This window comes from Heteronotia binoei, chromosome 7 (assembly GCF_032191835.1).
Source record: "Heteronotia binoei isolate CCM8104 ecotype False Entrance Well chromosome 7, APGP_CSIRO_Hbin_v1, whole genome shotgun sequence".
NCBI lineage: Eukaryota > Metazoa > Chordata > Lepidosauria > Squamata > Gekkonidae > Heteronotia > Heteronotia binoei.
In genome coordinates this window covers 2,182,290-2,205,879 of record NC_083229.1, presented here as the reverse complement: position 1 = coordinate 2,205,879, position 23,590 = coordinate 2,182,290, and the positions used below count along the sequence as shown (strand labels likewise).

The 23,590-nt window shown below is 53.6% G+C and overlaps 1 protein-coding gene across 1 annotated transcript in view; it reads left to right on the top strand.

The window, feature by feature from the left end:
* Window positions 1-13,234: 13,234 nt before the first annotated feature.
* GPT (glutamic--pyruvic transaminase) overlaps window positions 13,235-23,590 on the top strand; it is a 61,179-nt gene continuing 50,823 nt past the window's right edge. The window contains exon 1 of the mRNA XM_060243148.1: window positions 13,235-13,287. The gene's annotated coding sequence lies outside the window, so the exon portion shown is untranslated. The remainder of the gene's footprint in view (window positions 13,288-23,590) is intronic.

The window sequence follows — 23,590 nt, the reverse complement described above, 5'->3', positions numbered from 1 at the left end:
GGATTTGAACTGGGGTCTCCCAAATCTGACGCTCTAGCCTGGGTTTCCCTAACATGGTGCCCCCAAGGCCTTTCCTGGGGTCTGCGAACTGTTTTCAGAATGTGGGTGTGTCCCGGGGGGGCTCGTGCCTGGCAGGGCTTCTGATTGGCTGTGCAGATTAAAACAATGTTTCGCCAATAGTTGGTTTTATTCTCTCTTCTCTTCCAATGCTCTAACCCCAAGGCTCTTCTCGTCCATTGCATCTTGGCTTCCTCTGCGTGGGGGCACCTGTCTCCTATGGTGGCCATCTTGTCATTGGCTCCGCCTCCTGTGGCAGCCATTTTGTTGGTTGCATCCATCACCCTGTGCCTCAGTTCCAAATGTGCCCACAGGGTCAGAAAGGTTGGGGACCCCCGGCTTGGGCCACTTCACGTGTGCTGGCTTTTTGTTTGGGAAGCTGCATTTTTTGTAAAAGGCAGATATAAATGTATTAAGTAACTAAAACATTGGGCAAAGGCTAGGGTTGCCAAGTCCAATTCAAGAAATATCTGGGGACTTTGGGGGTGGAGCCAGGAGACTTTGGGGGTGGACCAGGAGACATTGGGGCGGAGCCAGGAACAAGAGTGTGACAAGCATAACTGAACTCCAAGAGAGTTCTGGCCATCACATTTAAAGGGACAGCACACCTTTTTAAATGTCTTCCTTCCATAGGAAATAATGAAGGATAAGGGCACCTTCTTTTGGGGCTCATAGAATTGGACCCCCTGGTCCAATCGTTTTGAAATTTGGGGGATACTTTGGGGAGAGGCACTAGATACTATATTGAAAATTTGGTGCCTCTACCTCAAAAAACAGCTCCCCCAGAGCCCCCGAAACCTCCAGATCAATTCCCCATTATACCCTATGAGAAGACGTTTCCCTCTCCACCCCCTCCCCCCCCCCCCCCCGTTTCTGGGAAATCTGATGCAGGGGACAGAACTCACTCACCTCTGGAGGTGCAAAGGCACATGGTCCTTTGGGGGCGTGGCTGGGCTCCCCTCCCTTCACCGGCCAGCTGACTGGGGGCAGGAAGCAGCCTGAGAAAACGGAAGAGCTCTGGCTGCCATTCTCCTCCCTCCCCTCCCCCCGCTTTCCCTTTTATGGCCAGCGGGGGGAGGAGGCTCCAAATCTGGAGTCTCCAGGCCTAGCGGGGGATTTGGGAACCCTAGCAAAGGCATTAACCCTTTGCCATAGGGTTGCCAAGTCCAACTCAAGAAATATCGGGGCTTTGGGGTGGAGCCAGGAAACTTTGGGGGTGGAGCCAGGAAACTTTGGGGGTGGCGCCAGGAGACTTTGGGGGTGGCGCCAGGAGCAAGCACAATTGAACTCCAAAAGGAGTTCTGGCCATCACATTTAAAGGGACCGTGCTCCTTTTAAATGCCTTCCCTCCATTTGGAATAATGAAGGAGAGGGGCAGCTTCTCTTGGAGCTCATAGAACTGGACCCCTGGTCCAATCCTTTTGAAGCCTGGGGAGTTTTTTTGAAGAGAGGCACCAGATGTTTTGCTGAAAATTTGGTGCCTCTACCTCAAAAAACAGCCCCTGCCCCGAGCCCCTGATACCCTCAGATCAATTCTCCATTATACCCTCTGGGAGTCGATCCCATAGGGAATAATGGAGGGCCCAGCAGACATTCCCCCCTCCCCCCTCGTTTTCTGATGCACCTGAAGCGGGGGGAGGGCCTCCAAACTGGGGGACCCCCTGCCCCCACCTGCGGATTGGCCGCCCTACTTTGCCAGGCAGTTTTCCTGCCCAGTCGGAGCTCCTGTTCATCTCCGAGTAGCTCTTTCCAGGGGCATTATTTGCCGCCCACCCCCGTGCCTCCCTCCCAGGTGCTGAAGTCCTCTCCCCGGCTCACCGAGAGCCATTCCAAGGGGAGAGAGTCTCCTCTGCGTGGCCCCTGCAGCCTCCTGGCTTCAGTTGCTGCCTCTTTAGGGTCCTCTCTGACCTTTGCAGCCACATGGAGCCGTGGCCGGGGAGGGGAAACAGTGGCCACGGCAACAGGATTGAGTTTCAGCTTCCCAAGGACTGGGCAGAGAAGTGACAATGAGGGAAGCGGATTCCCAGGCGCCCTGGGAGGCAGAGGACGGGAGCACAGGCTTGGCACTGGCAGCTAAGCGGGTGGAGTCAGAGGGACGGGTGTCACTGGGGGGGGGGGCGCCCAGCAGCAGCGCTTTCTGGCCCATGCCAAGGGCTCTTTGCAGATTGGTTCAGTCATGCCCAGGCCATTCAGGGGTACAGAGGGGAAGCTGCAGCATTTTCCTTTAGCAGAGGCAGCCGAGTTGCTTTGCCTCCGGTGGGATCATGGCTGAGAAGGTTACCTAGGGCAGGGGTGTCAAACATGTAGCCCAATCAGGCCCCCAGACGGTTCCTATCAGACCCCGAAAGCTCTCTCAGCCCACCCCCCTCACAGGGTGTCTGCAGTGGGGAGCGGAAGGGAAAGTAGATTGGGAGCTGATTTGAGACTTCTTTGGGTACTGAAGGGCAGAGTATAAATCCAGTCTCCTCTTTCTCCTCCTCCTCTTTCTTTTCCTCCTCCTCTTTCTCCTCTTTCTCCTTCTCCTCCTGCTCCTCCTCTTTCCTCTTCTCCTCCTTCACCTCTTCCTCCTCCTCCTCTTTCTTCTTCTTCCCCATCTCCTCTTTCTTCTCCTCCTTTTCCTCCTCATTCTTCTTCTGCTCCTCCACCTCTTTCTCCTCCTCTTTCTTCTCCTCCTCCTCCTCCTCTTTCTTCTTCTCCTGCTTCTCTTTCTTCTCCTCCTCCTCTTCCTTGTCCTCCTCCTCTTTCTTTTCCTCCTCTTCCTCCTCACTGAATGTGAGACTAACTGAGGTCTGAAGAACTAAGGGGACTGGTAAGAAATCCCATTTTATGTGTCTTCTTCAGGTCTTACAGCTACAGACGCCAAAGGTTACAAATATGGAAGTCCAATCCATGAACTGATGCAGAAAAATGTACAGCTTTTCTAATTCAATTCCAACAAGTGTCATGATGCTAACCTCATTTACAATGCTGTTGGAATCACCGATGTGACATAGGTACGTGGTACTAACTAAACCTAGGTTCTCCCCTTCACTTACTCTGCTCTGGTAAGACCTCACCTGGAGTATTGTGCTCAGTTTTGGGCGCCACATTTTAAGAAGGATATAGACAAGCTGGAAGGGGTCCAGAGGAGGGCGACGAAGATGGTGAGGGGTCTGGAGACCAAGTCCTAGGAGGAAAGGTTGAAGGAGCTGGGGATGTTTAGCCTGGAGAGGAGGCGGCTGAGAGGTGATAGGATCACCATCTTCAAGGACTTGAAGGGCTGTCATATAGAGGATGGTGTGGAATTGTTTTCTGTGGCCCCAGAACATCAGACCAGAACCAGTGGGTTGAAATGAAATCAAAAGAGTTTCCGGCTCAACATTAGAAAGAACTTCCTGACCGTTAGAGCGATTCCTCAGTGGAACAGGCTTCCTTCCTCAGGAGGTGGTGGGCTCTCCTTCCTTGGAGGTTTTTCAACAGAGGCTAGATGGCCATCTGACAGCAATGAAGATCCTGTGAATTTGGGGTAGGTATTTGTAGGTTTCCTGCATTGTGCAGGGGGTTGAACTAGATGGCCCTGGAGGTCCCTTCCATATGATTCTATGACAGGTTCCTCAGTGGAAAAGGCTTCCTCGGGAGGTGGTGGGCTCTCCTTCCTTGGAGGTTTTGAAACAGAGGCTAGATGGCCATCTGACAGCAATGAGGATCCTGTGAATTTAGGGGGAGGTGTTCGTGGGTTTCCTCCATTGTGCAGGGGGTTGGATAGATGACCCTGGAGGTCCCTTCCAACTCTAGGATTCTCAGTTTTTAAGCAGAGGCTAGATGGCCATCTGACACCAATGAAGATCATGTGAATTTAGGGGGAGGTGTTTGTGAGTTTCCTACCTTGTGCAGGGGGTTGGACTAGATAATCCTAGAGGTCCCTTCCCACTCTAGGATTCCTGACACTTAGAGCAGTTCCTCAGTGGAACAGGCTTCCTTCTTGGGAGGTGGTGGGCTCTCCTTCCTTGGAGGTTTTTCAACAGAGGCTAGATGGCCATCTGACAGCAATGAGGATCCTGTGAATTTAGGGGGAGGTGTTCGTGGGTTTCCTCCATTGTGCAGGGGGTTGGATAGATGACCCTGGAGGTCCCTTCCAACTCTAGGATTCTCAGTTTTTAAGCAGAGGCTAGATGGCCATCTGACAGCAATGAAAATCCTGTGAATTTAGGGGGAGGGGTTTGTGAGTTTCCTGCATTGTGCAGGGGGTTGGACTAGATGGCCCTGGAGGTCCCTTCCAACTCTAGGATTCTATGATTTTCCTTCCTTGGAGGTTTTTCAACAGAGGCTAGATGGCCATCTGACAGCAATGAGGATCCTGTGAATTTAGGGGGAGGTGTTTGTGAGTTTCCTGCATTGTGCAGGGGATTGGAGTAGATGACCCTGGAGGTCCCTCCCAACCCTTCTATGATTCACTTGCAGTTCTGGCCAAGCGCAGGTAGGGGCTGCCCTACAGAGAGACCTTTGCCTTGGCCAGCCCAGCCCAGCCCAGCCTGCTCAAACAAATCTATCTGCTGATTGCCTCGAGTTGTGGAGCTTCTTCCGTCTGCCTGCTTGCACAGCCAAAGCCTGGAGATAAGAGAGGGCGCCCCGGGCGGGCTTATTGCGGTTGGGTGGAGCCCTTCGCCTGCCTTCCAGAAGGAGCCCAGAGCAACCAGCTCACCCAGGGGTGCTGGAGGCTGCGGGGGCGAGGGGGGGCTGCTCTGGGTCGGGAAATCCCAGGGGATTTGGGGATGGAGCCTCAAGGAGGTGCAGTTTGGGGAGGGACCTCAGTAGGGTCTCATGCTGTAAAGTCTGCCCTCCAAAGCAGCCATTTCCTCTCAGGAAACTGATCTCTGTCATCTGCAAACTGCAATTCTGGGAGGTCTCCAGGCCCCACCTGGAGGTTGGCAACCGATATGCTAGGCACTCAGATTTCCTTCCCCCCCCCCCCGAGTGCCTCACTGAAGTCATGCTGATGTTCGTGTAGAGGGCTGAGCATCTAGGGCAGGACCCAGTTGTAGGAAGATGGCACGAGCAGCCCTAAAGGGCTTGGCTTGGCTTAAGAACAGCGTGGGAGCTGGGGTGGGTGGGAGAGAGTACCCAGAATTCCCAGCATTGCAGAGGAAACTGGGAGGGGCGAGGACCCCTGGAGGTGCTCACCTGTCCCCAGGAGCCCTGCTTGCCTTGCACTGAACCTGCCCCCCCTTTTTTTTGCTAAGGGCAAGCTCTGGGTCCAGCCGGCTCTTGGAGAAGTCTGAAAGCATCTCTCTAAGCGCTCTCCCCCCCCTCAACAGGCTGGTGCTAAGGTTGCCAGCCTCCAGGTGGGACCTGGTGTTCTTTTGAAATTTCAGCTGACCTCCAGACTACAGAGATCAGCTTCCTTGGGTGAAAATCTGGGTCTCCGGGAGCACCAACAAGGTTTTGGGGGGCCTGAGCTCCAAACTCTCTTCATTGGAGACGCGTTGGATAGTCTTAAGAGAAAAATATTCTTTAGCAGGGTTACAACTTCGCAGCGCGGCAAAGAATATGCAGAGGAACACGTGTGTGTTGAAAAGAATACGATTGCTTTGCTTAGAACTACAAGGGAAGAGTAAGCTGGGAAGAAAAATAACAGCCGCTAACTTTCTGCACCTTTACAGTTAGAGAACACAGCTGAGAATGGCTTCTCTTCTCCAAACGTAGGCAAAGGGAACAAAGCAAGAGTCAAGTAGCACCTTTAAGACCAACAAAGTTTTATTCAGAAAGCTTACATTGTGAATAAAACTTGGTTGGTTTTAAAGCTGCTACTTGACTCTTGCTTTGTTCTGCTGCTTCAGACCCACACGGCTGTCCGCCTGGATCTATCGTAGACGAAGGGAGGAAGAGGAGCCATGAAATGCAGAAGAGCCGATGCATTGATTTCCAATCACAACACTTAATTGCAGGCCATTGAACTAAGACCTTCTACAGACTTCCCTGGGCTTTCTCTTTAGCTAACAGGTAGGTCACAGTAAACACACGTGACTTCCTGCTGACTAACAAGAACAAGGTTGATCCAAATAGGCAGCCGTGTTGGTCTGAAGCAGTAGAACAAAATAGGAGTCAGTTGCACCTTTAAGACCAACGTAGCTTTATTCGGAACGTCAGCTTTCATGTGCATGCCCACTTCTTCAGACGAGGAATGAGGTACAGTAAGCAGAACCACATGTAGCTGGTGGGGTTTGGAATGCCAAATGGTACAAAGTTAAAAACCAATAGCGGAATAGTAACGAGGTTAACTCTATAATTATGGAAGTGTTGCAAACTTGCTAATCCCCACCAGATGTCTCCGACCAAGGGAGCTCCGGCTGCTATCCCCCAAATCTTAGCGGTTTCAAAGGTACTCCGGGCCTCCATTGCAGGGCCAACGCGGCTATCCTCAGAAAGGAGTTTCCTGGAGGAAATGGCACCTTCAGACTCAGTGGTGGCTCACGGATTTGAGCTGAAATCCCTTTCCAAACTCTCCCCTCCAGAAGCATCACCCCCGAATCTCCAGGAATGGCCTGGAAGCTGTGGGACTTCCACTGCGTGCCAGACAAGATGAGGATGATGAAGATATTGGATTGGATTTCTATCCCACCCTCCACTCCGTATCTCAGAATCTCAGAGCGGCTCACAATTTCCTTTTATCTTCTTCCCCGCAACAGACACCCTGTGAGGTGAGTGGGGCTGAGAGAGCTCTCCCAGAAGTTGCCCTTTCAAGGACAGCTCTGCGAGAGCTATGGGCTGACCCAAGGCCATTCCTGGAGTTACATGTGGAAGAACGGGGAATCAAACCCGCGCACTTAACCACTACACCAGACTGGCTCTCCAAGAAGAAGATATTAGATTTATACCCCACCCATCTTTCTGAATCTCAGAGTCTTGAAGCGGCTCACAATCGCCTTTCCCTTCCTCCCCCACAACAGACACCCTGTGAGGTGGGTGGGACTGAGAAAGCTCTGACAGAAACCGCCCTTTCAAGGACAGCTCTGTGAGAGTGATGGCTGACCCAAGGCCATTCCAGCAGCTGCAAGTGAAGGAGTGGGGAATCAAACCCCATTCTCCCAGTTAAGAGTCATGCACTTAACCACTACACCAGACTGGCTCTCCAAGAAGAAGATATTAGATTTATACCCCACCCGTCTTTCTGAATCTCAGAGTCTTGAAGCGGCTCACAATCGCCTTTCCCTTCCTCCCCCACAACAGACACCCTGTGAGGTGGGTGGCACTGAGAGAGCTCTGACAGAAACCGCCCTTTCAAGGACAGATCTGTGAGAGCGATGGCTGACCCAAGGCCATTCCAGCAGCTGCAAGTGGAGGAGTGGGGAATCGAACCCGGTTCTCCCAGTTAAGAGTCATGCACTTAACCACTACACCAAACGGGCTCTCACCAAACTGGGCAAGGGCGGGCAGGCCTTTTGGAGGGTGGCCTCATTGAACCGGGGAAGTCCCCAACTTGGGAGCATCTCCTGATGACAGGAACCGGGTTGGGAAAGGCCCGCCCCTGCACATCTCCAGCTCCCTCGTGGTTTTGGCCTCGTGGCCCAAAGTACTTTGATGCAATCTGGACTGAGGCAATCGCTGGATTGGGAGCTCCTCCTTGTTGGGAGAGGCCTCCGCCCGTTCAGCCCACTCCTTCCCAAGGGACTAGGAGCCGAAAGGACTCCCGGCTGCCTTCCGTCCCCGGAGCCACGACAGCCGCAAGCTGAAGACTACCCCACTGTTCCCGTAGACTCTCAGTCTCTTCTATCACCTGGGCCACGATGAGCGCAGATGCAACCACAGGACGCTGGCAGGCACCCAGAGGGTGAGAGGCACCTCCGTTAGGTCTCCTTTCTGTCTCGGGTTATGCTGGGGTAGCCAAACTGTGGCTTGGAAGCCACATGTGGCTCTTTCACACATGTGGCTCTCGAAGCCCCCACTGCCTCATCAGCTGGCTTGGAGAAGGCATTTGTCTCTTTGAATCACTTCGCCAAGCCAGTTAAGTCGCTTGGAAAAGGCATTTGAAGTGAAATTTCCTTTATTTCCGCCTCTCCCTCCCTCCCCCTTCCCCCATCTATTCCTTCCCTCCCTCTCTTCCTTCCTTCCAGAAGCCAGTTTGGTGTAGTGGTTAAGTGTGCGGACTCTGATCCGGGAGAACTGGGTTTGATTCCCCACTCCTCCACTTGCAGCTGCTGGAATGGCCTTGGGTCAGCCAGAGCTCTCTTATCTGGAAGAACTGGGTTGGATTCCCCACTCCTCCACTTGCATCTGCTGGAATGGCCTTGGGTCAACCAGAGCTCTCTTATCTGGGAGAACCAGGTTTGATTCCCCACTCCTCTACTTGCACCTGCTGGAATGGCCTTGGGTCAGCCATAGGTCTCTTATTTGGAAGAACCGGGTTGTATTCCCCACTCCTCCACTTGCACCTGCTGGAATGGCCTTGGGTGCAGCCATAGCTCTGGCAGAGGTTGCCCTTGAAAGGGCAGCTGCTGGGAGAGCTCTCTTAGCCCCAGCCACCTCACAGGGTGTCTGTTGTGGGGGAGGAAGAGAGCCTGTTTGGTGTAGTGGTTAACTGTGCGGACTCTTATCTGGGAGAACAGGGTTGGATTCCCCACTCCTCCCCTTGCAGCTGCTGGAACAGCCTTGGGTCAGCCAGATCTCTGGCAGAGGTTGTCCTTGAAAGGGCAGCTGCTGTGAGAGCCCTCTCAGCCCAACCCACCTCTGTTGTGGGGGTCGAAGATGTAGGAGCTTGTAAGCCACTCTGAGTCTCTGATTCAGAGAGAAGGGTGGGGTATATATCTGTGGTCTTCTTTTTCTTCTTCTCTCTCCTCCCTCCCAGCTCTCAAACATCTGACTTTTATACCATGTGCCTCTTCTGTTGAGCCAGTTTGGTCAGCCCTGGGTTCTGCTCTGCCTGTGAGCAGAGTAGGGGCCACAGTAAGGGGATGCCTGCCCCGCCCCCAGCCCGTCTTGGGGGAAGAGAGCAGCGGTGCCTGCAGCTGAAGAGGAATGTCCTGGCCAGGTGCTGCTGACATCCGAGCCAGCCAGAGGACAGTTTCTCCTTTCGGCCAGCGGCTGACAGTCCTCACAGTGCCCCAGGCACCTGTCTTTTTCCGGTTCAGCCTCCTCCTTGTGACCTGCTGCTGATCCCGGGAGGGAAAGCGGTGGAGAGGCTGCACCCGCCAGGCGGTGACGGAGCCCTTCTCTCCGGGCAAGCCTTCGCAGGGGTTGCCTGCCAACGCTCAGGGGTCCTGAGCCAGCTGGCACTGACAATTGCTCAAGGAAAGTTGCACAGGCTAAGCGGAGGGCCTGGCCAAGGTCAAAAGAGCACATGGCGTAGACCAGCCCCCCCCCCCCAGGCGGCTTTTGCCACCTTCAAAAGCTAAGACATTTTTATTTCGGTAGTGGCAGCAAAATCTGAAAATCTGGGGGGGGGGACTGATGGGAGATTCTGTCTTCTGGTGGCCTGGGGTTGCTCAAAACAGCTGCGTGATTTAAAAATTAATCCTTGCGCCAACCCCAACTTGATTGCTTCGCTCTGACCCTGTGTCACCGTGTCCCTTTTTGGGGGGGATGTCCTGCAGCACTTTGGGGGCAGACTTGGGAAAGAATACAGTGGCAGCAAGTCCTGCTTTTTGAGCTGAAATGTTGAGCTGAAAACTCTTTTGATTTAATTTCAACCCATTGGTTCTGGTCCTACCTTCTGGGGCACAGAAAACAATTCCACACCATCCTCTATAGGACAGCCCTTCAAGTCCTTGAAGATCACCTCTCAGCCGCCTCCTCTCCAGGCTAAACAGGCCCAGCTCCTTCAACCTTTCCTCATAGGACTTGGTCTCCAGACCCCTCACCATCTTCGTCGCCCTCCTCTGGACCCGTTCCAGCTTGTCTATATCCTTCTTAAAATGTGGTGCCCAAAACTGAACACAAAACTTCAGGTGAGGTCCTACCAGAGCAGAGTAAAGCGACACCATCACATCACGTGATCTGGACACTAGACTTAGAATCATAGAATCCTAGAGTTGGAAGGGATCTCCAGGATCATCTAGTCCAACCCCCTGCACAATGCAGGAAACCCACAAATACCTCCCCCTAAATTGATAGGATCTTCATCGCTGTCAGATGGCCATCTAGCCTCTCTTTAAAAACCTCCAAGGAAGGAAAGCCCACCACCTCCCAAGGAGGAAGCCTGTTCCACTGAGGAACCGCTCTAACGGTCAGGAAGTTCTTCCTAATGTTGAGCCGGAAACTCTTTTGATTTAATTTCAACCCACTGGTTCTGGTCCTACCTTCCGGGGCCACAGAAAACAATTCCACACCATCCTCTAGAGGACAGCCCTTCAAGGACTTGAAGATGGTGATCCTATCTTACCAGAGCAGAGTAAAGTGATACCCGAAAGAGCCCGAAAGATTCTACAAACCCTAATAAAGTGATACCATCGCTTCATCACCTTGGCTAGAAGTTGGATGGGGACCCCCAAGGCATACCAGGGGTGGGGTGCAGAGGTGGGCAACGGCCAACCGCCTCTGAATGCTTCTTGCTTTGAAACCCTCGAGGGGGGCCATAAGACAGCTGTGCCCACCACTTTTCCCCCACGCACACTTTGGGGGGGGGGGGAAGCATCTGACTCCTGTGTAGTTGTGGAACTCCTTGCGCAGGAATTGATGAAACAGCATTGCAAAGGTCTAATAGCAGCGTTCCCTCTAAGCTGAGTTAGTGTGAGCTAGCTCACAATTTTTTAGCCTCCAGCTCACGTTTTTGTCTTAGCTCAGGAAAAAATGGCCCCAGAGCAAATGAATTTATGCAGCAGCTCACAACTTGAATGCTGGGCACTCCATTCTTCCCTATAGAGACTGATTCCCATAGGCTATAATGAAGAACTGATCTGCTCGTATCAGGGGGGCTGGGGGGCTGTTTTTTTGAGGTAGAGGCACCAAATTTTCAGCATGGCATCCAATGCCTCTCCTCAAAAGACCTGCCGAGTTTCCAAAAGATTGGATCAGAGGGTCCAGTTTTATGAGCCCCCAGAGAAGGTGCCCCTCTCCTTCATTATTTCCAGTGGAGGGAAGGCATTTAAAAGGTGCGCAGTCCCTTTCAATGTGATGGCCAGAACTCCCTTTGGAGTTCAGTCATGCTTGTCTCACCCTTGCTCCTGGCTCCACCCCCAGTGTCTCCTGGCTGCACCCTCAAAGTCCCAGATATTTCTTGAACTGGATTTGGCAACTGTAGATGGGAAGAGGGGATTTGGCTTGCGACAGAGGGTCAGAGCGGAAGGACCTACGGCGGGGATTATGAGCCGCAGGGGAAAGGTGTGTCCATTCTCCCAGAATACAGCTGACGATTCTTTTTTCCTAAATTGTGAAATCTGTGGCCAGCAGCATTTCCCTAAGCAACCCAGCTGAAACCGGAGAGAGGTCCTTGCTACCTGGGATGTGAACTTAGTACGGGTCTGAAAGCAGAATGTGTGCGCACGCGCGTGTGTGTGGAGAAGGGGGTCTCGAGCTTTCTGGGGTTGGCATGTGACAGATTCCCGTCTAGCTACCAGCTCCTTCTCTGGGGCTCAGTTTTGAGAATGGAATTTAGTCTTGCCTGAAGCCTCCTGGCCTGCGAAATCCCTACCAGCATTTGAGGTGCATGGCGTGTGACTATTCAGCCAGGTGCTCCGTACATGCACAGAAACACCCCTTGCTTTACTGTGGCGACCCAGGAGAGCATAGGGTTGCCAATCCCCAGGTGGGGGCAGGGGATCCTCCAGTTTAGAAGCCCTCCCCCCGCTTCAGGGTCATCAGAAAGCTGGGGGGGGGAAGGAAAATGTCTGCTGGGTACTCCATTATTCCCTATGGAAACCGATTCCCATAGGGTAGAATGGAGAATTGATCCGTGGGTGTCTGGGGGGGCTGTTTTTTTGAGGTAGAGGCACCAAATCTTCAGCATAGCATCCAGTGCCTCTCCCCAAAAGACCCTCCAGGTTTCAAGAAGATTGGACCACGGGGTCCAATTCTATTAGGGTTGCCAATCCCCAGGTGGGGGCAGGGGATCCCCCGGTTTGGAGGCCTTCCCCCCGCTTCAGGGTCATCAGAAAGCACGGGGGGGGGGGGGGAGGGAAATGTCTTCTGGGAACTCTATTATTCCCTATGGAGATTTATTCCCATAGAAAATCATGGAGAATTGATCCACGGGTATCTGGGGCTCTGGTGGGGCTGTGTTTTGGGGTAGAGGCACTAAATTTTCAGTATAGCATCTAGTGCCTCTCCCCAAAATACCCCCCAAGTTTCAAAAAGATTGGACCAGGGGGTCCAATTCTATGAGCCCCCCCCCCAAAGGTGCCCCTATCCTTCATTATTTCCTATGGAAGGAAGGAATTGAAAAGGTGTGCTGTCCCTTTAAATGTGATGGCCAGAACTCCCTTTGGAGTTCAGTTATGCTTGTCACGCCCTTGCTCCTGGCTCCACCCCCAAAGTCTCCTGGCTCCACCCCAAGTCCCCAGATATTTCTTGAATTGGACTTGGCAACCCCAAATTCTATGAGCTCCCAAAGAAGGTGCCCCTATCCTTCATTATTTCCAGTGGAGGGAAGGCATTTAAAAGGTGTGCGGTCCCTTGAAACATGATGGCCAGAATTCCCTTTGGGGTTCAATGATGCTTGTTACAACCTTGCTCCTGGCTCCACCCCCAAAGTCTCCTGGCTCCACCCCCAAAGTCCTCTGATAATTCTTGAATTGGATTTGGCAACCCTAGGAGAGCCGCTGCCGGTCAGAGTAAACACGGCTGACCTAGATAGGCCCAGGAGAGGCGGCCGTGTCCCCTGCGTGTTCTGGGGCTGAGTCACAGGATTGCAACCCAAGGCTCTGGGGCTGATCCCAGGTGACTTTTGGCCCTGCCTCTGGAGTGAGAAGGTTCTGGTCTCAGGGGTGGAGGTGTGCTGCTTGTCTCCAAGTCGGCGGGGGCCCAGAGAGAACCTGAGACGGGGCGTGCTGCCGCCGCTGGGGCTTTCTGCAAGAGGACGGCTTGCACTGAGTGATTGTCTGGCCCTGGAGGCAGCTGCTCCGGCAAAGGTCAGGCCTGCCCATCAGGTGGCACCCCTCCCGTCTTATTAGCGGCAGCAGGAGGAGACTCGCAAGGAGGAGAGCTGCTGAGACTCGGCAGGACCCCTGGAAGCCCCGGGGGTGAGAGTGAGAGAGAGATCCGGGGCCACGCAGGAACAAGAGGGGACCCCTGCTCCACGGTGCCCCCTGCAGTCTGGCACTGGTAGGACAACCCTTGCCTTGACTTGGAAAAAGGGTGGCGTGAGACAGGGCTGGGGAGAGGGGGGTGGTTTGTGCAGTTGCTGACTTGGATTGTGTTGAGATAGCTGCTTCAAGTGCCAGGCGTGGTACAAGGGGCACCCCAAGAGCTCCCAGGGTTGTATTCAAAGGTATCCACAAGTCCTCAAGAGCCAGTTTGGTGTAGTGGTTAAGTGTGTGGACTCTTATATGGGAGAACCGGGTTTGATTCCCCACTCCTCCACTTGCAGCTGCTGGAATGGCCTTGGGTCAGCCAGAGCTCTGTTATCTGGGAGAACCGGGTTTGATTCCCCACTCCTCCACTTGCAGCTGCTGGAATGGCCTTGGGTCAGCCAGAACTCTCTTATCTGGGAGAACCAGGTTTGATTCCCCACTCCTCCACTTGCACCTGCTGGAATGGCCTTGGGTCAGCCAGAGCTTTCTTATCTGGGAGAACTGGGTTTGATTCCCCACTCCTCCACTTGCACCTGCTGGAATGGCCTTGGGTCAGCCATAGCTCTCTTATTTGGGAGAACCAGGTTTGATTCCCCACTCCTCCACTTGCAGCTGCTGGAATGGCCTTGGGTCAGCCAGAGCTCTCTTATCTGGGAGAACCGGGTTTGATTCCCCACTCCTCCACTTGCACCTGCTGGAATGGCCTTGGGTCAGCCAGAGCTCTCTTATCTGGGAGAATGGGTTTGATTCCCCACTCCTCCACTTGCAGCTGCTGGAATGGCCTTGGGTCAGCCAGAGCTCTCTTATCTGGGAGAACCGCGTTTGATTCCCCATTCCTCCACTTGCAGCTGCTGGAATGGCCTTGGGTCAGCCAGAGCTCTCTTATCTGGGAGAACCGGGTTTGGTTCCCCACTCCTCCACTTGCACCTGCTGGCATGGCCTTGGGTCAGCCATAGCTCTGGCAGAGGTTGTCCTTGAAAGAGCAGCTGCTGTGAGAGCCCTCTCCAGCCCCACCTACCTCACAGGGTGTCTGTTGTTGGGGGGAGGGGAATGTAAAGGAGATTGGGAGCCACTCTGAGACTCTTCGGAGTGGAGGGCGGGATATAAATCCAATATCTTCATCTACCTCACAGGGTGTCTGTTGTGGGGGAGGAAGGTAAAGGAGATTGTGAGCCGCTCTGAGACTCTTCGGAGTGGAGGGCGGGATATAAATCCAATATCTTCATCTACCTCACAGGGTGTCTGTTGTGGGGGAGGAAGGGAAAGGAGATTGTGAGCCTCTCTGAGACTCTTTGGAGTGGAGGGCGGGATATAAATCCAATATCTTCTTCTTCTCAAGCACTTCTGCTGGCCAATAATCTCTCTCTCTCTCTCTTATGGGGAGGGGCTGCACTTGTCTCAGAATTTTTCTTGGGGTTGCCAGAAGGAGGGGTGGGGGCTGGTTTCCGCTCTGCGGGGTTGCATGGCACTGCTGGCGTCTGTGATGCCGCGGAGGGTCTCTGTGGGCCGAGGAGGCGCTGGTCTCTCTGTCCGGAAAAAAGATCTGTTCTAGCGGACTTCAGAGGGCATGGGGCTGCACCCCAGGGGGGCTATGGGTCTGGGAGGGAGGTATTTTGCAGCTGCAGAGCCGTGAGAGAGGCACGCAGCACCCTCTGCCCCGTTGCAAGGGATCTTCCTGCGGTGCCTTACTGGGGTTGCTCCGTGGCTTCGTTGGTGCTTCATTAGTGCCACTCCAGGGCAATGGCCTGCACCATGGGCTCTTCTGGGTGTGCCCTATGGGGAGGGGGATGCCCAAGTCTAGAGTGGACCCATGGGGTTCCTCAGTGTTTGGCCTCTCTCTTGGCAACTTGAAAGGTCTTGGGTCTCTCTGGAGATGGGGTTTTTATGGGTCTTGGTATGTGGGGGTGAGGCACAGAGGGTGGGGATCAGAGCCGAGCCTTCAGCAAGGTCACCTGGGAAGCCCTCTTGCACTATCTGGCAAGTCCCTGGATGTCCGAGGGAGGAGAGCGCTAAGTCTGCCCACAAAGGCTGGCTGGGGCCCGTCTCCTCCCTCCCCTTCTGAGTTCCGTAAGGGCTGCCCCTCCCACCCCATGTGTTCCTGCCAGAGCTCTGGACCAGTAGCTGGGCTCCCCCTTCTGCCTGGATCCAATTTTCCCTGGCGTTTGCCCTCTTCAGTGGTGGCCCTGGCAGCTCCTGAAAGATGCCAACCTGGAGAACTGCATCCTTCTCTCTGCACGGCCTGCCGCCCACAGCAGTTCCTGGGGGGCTGTTTCCCAAAGTGTCTTGAGGAGGCAAAAATCTCTCCTTGTGTGTTCCTCTCTCTTGCCTGAATCGACACGGGGAGGGTGGTGGTGGTGGTGGACAGAGCCAGTTTGTTGTAGTGGTGAAGTGGGCAGACTCTTATATGGGAGAACCGGGTTTGATTCCCCACTCCTCCACTTGCACCTGCTAGCATGGCCTTGGGTCAGCCAGAGCTCTGGCAGAGGTTGTCCTTGAAAGGGCAGCTGCTGCAAGAGCCCTCTCAGTCCCATCTACCTCACAGGGTGTCTGTTGTGTGTGTGTGTGTGTGGGAGGGGGAAGGTAAAGGAGATTGTGACTGCTCTGAGATGCAGAGTATAGGAAAAGGAAAGGAAAGGTCCCCTGTGCAAGCACCGCTCGTTTCCGACTCTGGGGTGACGTTGCTTTCACAACGTTTTCACGGCAGACTTTTTACGAGGTGGTTTTGCCATTGCCTTCCCCAGTTGTCTACGCTTCCCCCCCCAGCAAGCTGGGTACTCATTTTACCCACCTCGGAAGGATGGAAGGCTGAGTTGACCTTGGGCCGGCTACCTCAACGAGCTTTTGCTGGGATCGAACTCAGGTCGTGAGCAGAGAGTTCAGATCACAGTACTGCAGCACTGTTGCTTTACCACTCTGTGCCACGGGGCTGATATAAACCCAATCTCCTCCTCCTCCTCCTCCTCCTCTTCTTCTTCTTCCTTCTTCTTCTTCCTCTGATCTGAGGAACGGCAGTTCCAGCCAGGTTTCTATCACCGGGGAAATCAACAGAGTTTTCCCTCTTCTTGACCTTCCTGCCTGTCTCTAAGCTGGGTGCAAGAGGTCCCAATCCAGAGGGGGCACTGCTGGGGAAAGGCATTGCTGGCCAGAGCCCCAGTACCCGGTGGGGGGGGGGGGCAGAGGGCAACGCTGCTACCTGCACAAGGTTCACAGACTTCACAAAGGGAGACTCTGGCAGCTGGCACACAGAGGTCGGGACACAGCCTGGCGTTGCGCCTGGGTGCAGGATAGGGCCGAGCCCTGCGAAAGCACCACCAGAGCCTATCGGCGCATGCAGGGAGGTGCCGCCCTCTCTCGCAAGTGTCCGGATTGATAAGAGGCAGCTCCCGGCTCTGAGGAGGGTGGTTGAGCCACCCCCTCTTCCCACAGCCGGTGCACTGTTTGCTCTCTTGGCGCTCTCTGCCTGATGATTGGAGGAGCTGGAAAATCCCCAGGTGAGTCCTTGGGTCTCCAGGTACACGGAGCAGGAGGAGGAGGATTTGAGCTGATCTGTGGAACTCATGCACACTTGCACCCAGTGAAAGGGTGCACAGTTCCTCCAGCAGAGAAGACGCCTACCGGAGGGCAGCCTCTGTCTCGGTCTGCTTTCCTCTCCCTCTGCCTTCCTTCACGGTAGCTCAAGCCGGCAGCCTCCCATGGCCTCCTGGGAGAGCTTTCTTTGCAGTCTGCAGCCAAACAGGAGACACGCCCCCCACAAAAACACAACCACATCTGTGCACACCTGGAGACAGAGAGAGCTCCTGGTCACAGGGTTGCCATTCTCCTGATAGGAATTAGCAAAAATACCAAACCATGGAATAAGAACAAATAGAATCATAGAGCTGGAAGGCACCTCCAGGGTCATCTAGTCCAACCCCCAACAAGTACTCATAAACTAGAATCCATAACAAGGTATTCATAAACCGTAACTCATCGTTTCTAATTTCCCAAGGTATGTATATATATATATATATAAACCTTTCTTCATAGGGGAAGTGTTCCAACCCTTTAATCATTCTAGTTGCCCTTTTCTGTACTTTTTCCAATGCTATAATATCCTTTTAGAGGTGCGGTGACCAGAACTGCACACAGTACTCCAAATGAGACCGCACCATCGATTTATACAGGGGCATTATGATACTGGCTGATTTGTTTTCTATGCCCTTCCTAATAATTCCCAGCATGGCGTTGGCCTTTTTTGTTGCAAACGCACACTGTCTTGACATTTTCAGTGAGTTATCTACCACGACCCCAAGATCTCTCTCTTGGTCAGTCTCTGCCAGTTCACACCCCATCAACTTGTATTTGTAGCTGGGGATTCTTGGCCCCAATGTGCATTACTTTGCACTTGGCCACATTGAACTGCATCTGCCACGTTGACGCCCACTCACCCAGCCTCAACAGATCCCTTTGGAGTTCCTCACAATCCTCTCTGGTTCTCACCACCCTGAACAATTTAGTGTCATCCGCAAACTTGGCCACTTCACTGCTCACTCCCAACTCTAAATCATTTATGAACAAGTTAAAGAGCATGGGACCCAGTACCAAGCCCTGCGGCACCCCACTGCTTGCCGTCCTCCACTGCGAAGACTGCCCATTTATACTCAAAACATGTTTTGCACCTTGAAATCATTATGCACTTTGTAAAACGATGCACCTTGGGAAATTAGAAACTCTGAGTTACGGTTTATCAGTACTTGATTCTAGCTATGCGTTATTATTCCATGGTTTGGCATTTTTTTGCTAATTTCTAGTTTCTGTGGAACTCTCGGGTTGCCATTCTCCTGGTGGGGCCTGGTGGGATCCCAAGTGAGAGACCGGCTTGCCTGGAGTCAATGGCTGCTTTGGAGGGTGCTGAGCTCTCTGGCATCTCAGCCAGCAGAGCAGAGTGAGGCTCCTCCCCAACCTCCTGGAGCCCTCCTGCTCTTGGGGCAAAGGCTTCTGGGGCTGGACAGCCCAGAGCATGCTGGGAGAAATATCTTACCCTGAGGCTTGGCTTCAGATCCGAGTTCAAATGGTGCACAGGTTAGCTGATCCCTGAAAGAGGTCTGGGCGGGCAGGAACAGCGGCATAGCCAAAGGCGACAACGAGACAACCCGCACAACCAGAATTCTACTCGGATGGCGGGCAGAAATCCAGCAACTGCAGCTTCCTTCCTTTGCATGGTGGGGAAGCTGTACCAGGTGAGGTGATGCCTGTCACGCCACTGTTGAAGCTGCGAAAAGCCTGTAGATGAAACTGGCAGTGTGCTTGAGCCCTAGAAGATGGACGAGTGGCAAGCTTGGCCAAGAAGGCTCTGTGGCGGAGAAGCAGGTAGGCAAGGATTTGTTTACCTATCACCCTGCCTTTCCTCCAGAAAGCTCCAGGTGTTGCTTGTATCTCTCCCCATCACAACAACCCTGTAAGGTAGGCTAGACCGAGAGGACAGCGGACTGGGCCAAGGTCACAGCTGAGCGGCTCTTTGCACTCCAGATCTCCCTCCTCCCCATTGCACCATGCGCTTTGCCAGCGCCTGCCCTGGCGTGGCTCTCCTGGGGGAGACAGAGGAGATGGTTCTCCTTCCCCTTGCCTACTGCCCGGCCCCAACCCCAGCGCCAAGAGAAGGAGGCTTCCAGCCTGCAGCTTTTTCTCGCAGAAAACGTACTCCAAACGTGCAGGAGGCAAAGTGTGAGATTGGCCAGAGGGCATTCAGTCGGGGGGGGGGCTGCATTGGCAGAGCCTCTGGGAGTCTTTGCCCACAGGTGCCCCGATGCCCCCTGGCAGAATGAAGGCCTCCTCGTGAGCCTTGCAGGACTCCCCATTCTGCTGCAGAGGGCGCTGTCAAGGCTGCTGTTCCCTGGGGGGATGTGGGGCCGGGGTGCCAACTCCAAGCTAGAAAATGCCTTTGGGGTGGGGCCATGCAAAGGGGAGGTTTGGGGAGAAGCAGAAGAAGATGAAGACATTGGATTTATATCCCACCCTATATTCTGTATCTCAGAGCAGTCACAATCTCCCATACCTTCTCCCCCCCACAACAGACACCCTATGAGGTGGATGGGGCTGAGAGAGCTCTGACAGAAGCCTTTCAAGGACAGCTCTGAGAGAGCTATAGCTAACCCAAGGCCATTTCAGCAGCTGCAAGTGGAGGAGTGGGGAATCAAAGTTCTTCAGGCCCCACCTGGAGGCTGGCAGCACAACTCAGAGGCCTGTCTGCAGGACGCCCTGAGTGCTCACCAGAGTTTGGCTTAGACCTGCTGATGAACACGCGGCATACGTGGGGAGTGCCTTGCCGGGGGAGGCAGGGAGAGGAACCCAGCCGTCCTGAACCCAGCTGGCTGGTGACTGGGCTTGCTTCTTGCCCCAGGAGAAGCCACAAGTGCTGGAGCTTCGTGTTCCGCCTGGAATCCCCAGTTGGGCCTGCCAAACAGGAAACTCTCCCACTGCCTCTCTTGCCTGGCTGGACTGGGTGCCTCCTCTCTCACCCACTGGCTTGGGAGTGGCTGGGAAGATACCTGGCTGGACCCAAAGAGATCCTGGGGGAAGAAGAGGTAGGGTTGCCACACCAGGTCTGACTCAAAACATATCAGGGGACATTGGGGGGCGGAGCCAGGAAACTTTGGGGGTGGATCCAGGAGCAAGGGTATGGCAAGCACGAATGAACTCCACAGGGAGTTCTGGCCATCACATTTAAAGGGACTGCACGCCTTTTAAATGCCTTCCCACCATTTGGAAATGAGGAAGGGTCGGGGCACCTGAAACTTGGAGGGTGTTTTGAGGAGAGGCACTGGATGCTATGCTGAAAGTTTGGTGCTGCTACCTCAAAAAAAACAGCCCCCCTGAACCCCAGATACCCATGGATCAAATCAGTCTCCACAGGGTATAATTGAGTGCCCCCCCCCACACTTTCTGATGACCCCGGGGATCCCCTGCCCCCAACTGGGGATTGGCAACCCAGGAAGGAAGAGGAGGAAGGAAGAAGAATGCATTTATACCCTGCCCTTCACTCGGAGTCTCAAAGCGGATTCCAATCTCCTTTCCCTTCCTGTCTCCACAACGGGAGGCGGGTGGGGCTGAGAGAGCTCTGAGAGAGAACAGGGACAGGCGCAAGGTCACCCAGCTGGCTGCATGTGAGAGGGGAGGAGGGGGGAATCAAACCTGGTGCTCTGTATTAGGGTCAGCGGCTCTTCACCACCACACCAAACTAGCTCTCTTAGGTTTGCCATCCTCCAGGTGAGGCCTGGAGATCCTCTAGGCTATAGCGATCTCTTCCCCTGGAGGCAACAGCTGCTTTGGAGGGGGGGGGCTCTCTAGCATTGTGCCTGCTGAAGCCCCTCCCCTCCCAAAGCCCCATCTACCCCAGCATCCCCCCCATCCCCTGGAATTCCCCAACCCAGAGCCAGCCCCCCCCTAACCTGGCACCTGGGTTGTGTCGGTGGTGCCCATGGATGCCTTGGTTTGCCTTCGGTCTCAACAGGCTGCCAGCAACGGCTACCTGGTGTCTCCCCTCACCCACCAGCCACTAATGGGGGCAGAGGGATTGAGTTGCCAGCTCCAGGTTGGGAAACACCCAGGGGCGGGCCGGTCACTAGGCAGACTAGACAATCGCCTAGGGCGCCCGCCATATGACTCAGTGACGTTATCAGTGTGTGTGGAAGAGGGGGCAGAACCTAGCCTTGCCTAAGGTGCCAGACAGTCTAGGCCAGCCCTGGACATACCTGGAGATTTTGGGGGGTGGAGCCTGAAAAGGCAGGGTTTGGTAGGGTTGCCAAGCCCCCCACAGCCTCTGGCACCTGTTGTACCATAGAGTTTTCCCTCCCAAACTGCTAGAGTGTCCGGGAAAACCATAGAGTTTTCCTGGAAACGGCTGAAGCGGCCAGCATGTGACGTCACTGGCACGATGATGTCACTCATGGGTGATGTCACAACGCTGGCAACGTTGGGGGAGGTTCCCCCGGCTGGCTCAGTGTGGGCCGGTGGATTGGGAACCTCCCAGGCAGGAGAAGGAGAGAGGGGAGGGACTTCAGGAGGGTATAATCCCATGGACCGCAGCTTCCACAGTGGTCGTGTTCTACCTGCAGATCAGGAGTAACAGTGGGAGATCTCCAGCCATAACTTTTTTATGGTGGTGGTTCTTAATTCGCTGCGTAAATGATATTTGTGGATTTCATAAATAGTGTTATTTAAAACGTAGAGTAGCCGGTGTTCCCTCTAAGCTGAGTTAGTGTGAGCTCACAGATTTTTGGCCTCTGGCTCACACATTTTTGTCTTAGCTCAGAAAAAAAATAGCCCCAGAGCACACTGATTCATGCAGGAACTCACAACTTTAATGTTAGCTCATGAAGTAGAATTTTTGAGCACAAGGCTCCATAGCTTAGCAGTAACATTGCCAGTAGCCCATGTACATCACAGCTGTGCTTTTTGTATTCAGTGCCACCTGGAGATTGGCAACCGTAGCTACAACACCATAGAGCCTGTCCTCCAAAGCAGCCATTTTCTCCAAGGGAACTGGTGTCTGTAGTCTGGAGATGAGTTGTAATTCAGGGATATCTCCAGGCCCTATCTGGAGACTGGCATCCCTGCAACCAGCAGGCCCTGGGGCTGTCTTCAGGCATAGAATCATAGAATCATGGAGTTGGAAGGGACCTCCAGGTTCATCTAGTCCAACCCCCTGCACCAGGCAGGAAACTCACAAACCCCTCCCCCTAAATTCACAGGATCCTCATTGCTGTCAGATGGCCATCTTGCCTCTGTTGAAAAACCTCCAAGGAAGGAGAGCCCACCCACCACCTCCCAAAGAAGGAAGCCTGTTCCACTGAGGAACCGCTTTGACTGTCAGGTAGTTCTTCCTAATGCTGAGCCGGAAACTCTTTTGATTTAATTTCAACCCATTGGTTCTGGCCCTACCTTCCGGGGCCACAGAAAACAATTCCACCCCATCCTCTATAAGACAGCCCTTCAAGGACTTGAAGATGGTGATCCTATCACCTCTCAGCCGCCTCCTCTCCAGGCTAAACATGCCCAGCTCCTTCAGCCTTTCCTCATAGGACTTGGTCTCCAGACCCCTCACCATCTTCGTCGCCCTCCTCTGGACCCATTCCAGCTTGTCTAGATCCTTCTTGAAATGTGGTGCCCAAAACTGAACACAAGACTCCAGGTGAGGCATGTTTGTCTCCACCTGGCACTCTGATGAATTTTTCAGACATTCCATTCTGGAATGTTCTCCCTTGTTCCTCACAAAGCAAAAGTGCTGCTTTGGCTGGCTGGGAGGCGAAGTCCAGCTCCTGGAGCAGGAGAGGAGGCTGTGCAGGAAGGGGCCCCGCTCCAGCTCAGCAGGATGAGGAGGTCCCTAGGAACACCTGAGCCAGACCGTCAGGTGAGGGGAAAGAGAGTGACTGGCTGGCCAGCCAGAGTGTAGCCCTCGGTCTGAGGCAGGTAGAGTGTTTGTGCACTCCATTTTCTGCCTGGAGCTTGCCCTCTGTGGGTGTTCAAAGATGTGCAAACAGTATATCCTTTTATCTTGGGCAAATAAATTAGGAACACACCTCCCAGGTCAACAACCCACAACTGGCGTGCTTTGCCGTTTGTTAATGTAAGCATGGACGCAAGTTTATAATAGTCCTGTCAGGTGTATATGCTTAGATTAGGTTACAAAATTGTGCATGGGATGGAGAAAGTAGACAAAGAAATCCTTTTCTCCCTTTCTCACAATACAAGAACTTGTGGGCATTCAATGAAATTGTGAGCAGTCAGGTTAAAACGGATAAAAGGAAGCCCTTCACCCAAAGGGTGATTAACGTGTGGAATTCACTGCCACAGGAGGTGGTGGCGGCTACAAGCAAAGACAGCTTCAAGAGGGGATTGGATAAAAATATGGAGCGGAGGTCCACCAGTGGCTATTAGCCACAGTGTGTGTGTGTGTGTGTGTGTGTATTTTGGCCACTGTGTGATACAGAGTGTTGGACTGGATGGGCCATTGGCCTGATCCAACATGGCTTCTCTTATGTGCTTATGTCAAAGTCACTGAGGGTTCACACCACAGAACCTGAGTCAGCTTTGAGCTGGGATTGGCCTCTCGGTTGCTCCCACGGAAAGCCCAATCTGGAGGTGGGCACGTTTGGATTCAGCATAGAACTCTGGAACTTCTCATGAGCTACAGAACAGCTCCTGTGAGCCAGCCCCCCCTAGAGAATCATCAAGTTGGAAGGGTTCCCCAGTCCAACCCCCTGCACAATGCAGGAAACTCACAAATAACCCCCACGCTTGCTCCACGCCCAGAAGATATACCATCAAAACACATATGTAATAGGGAAAACCCTTGT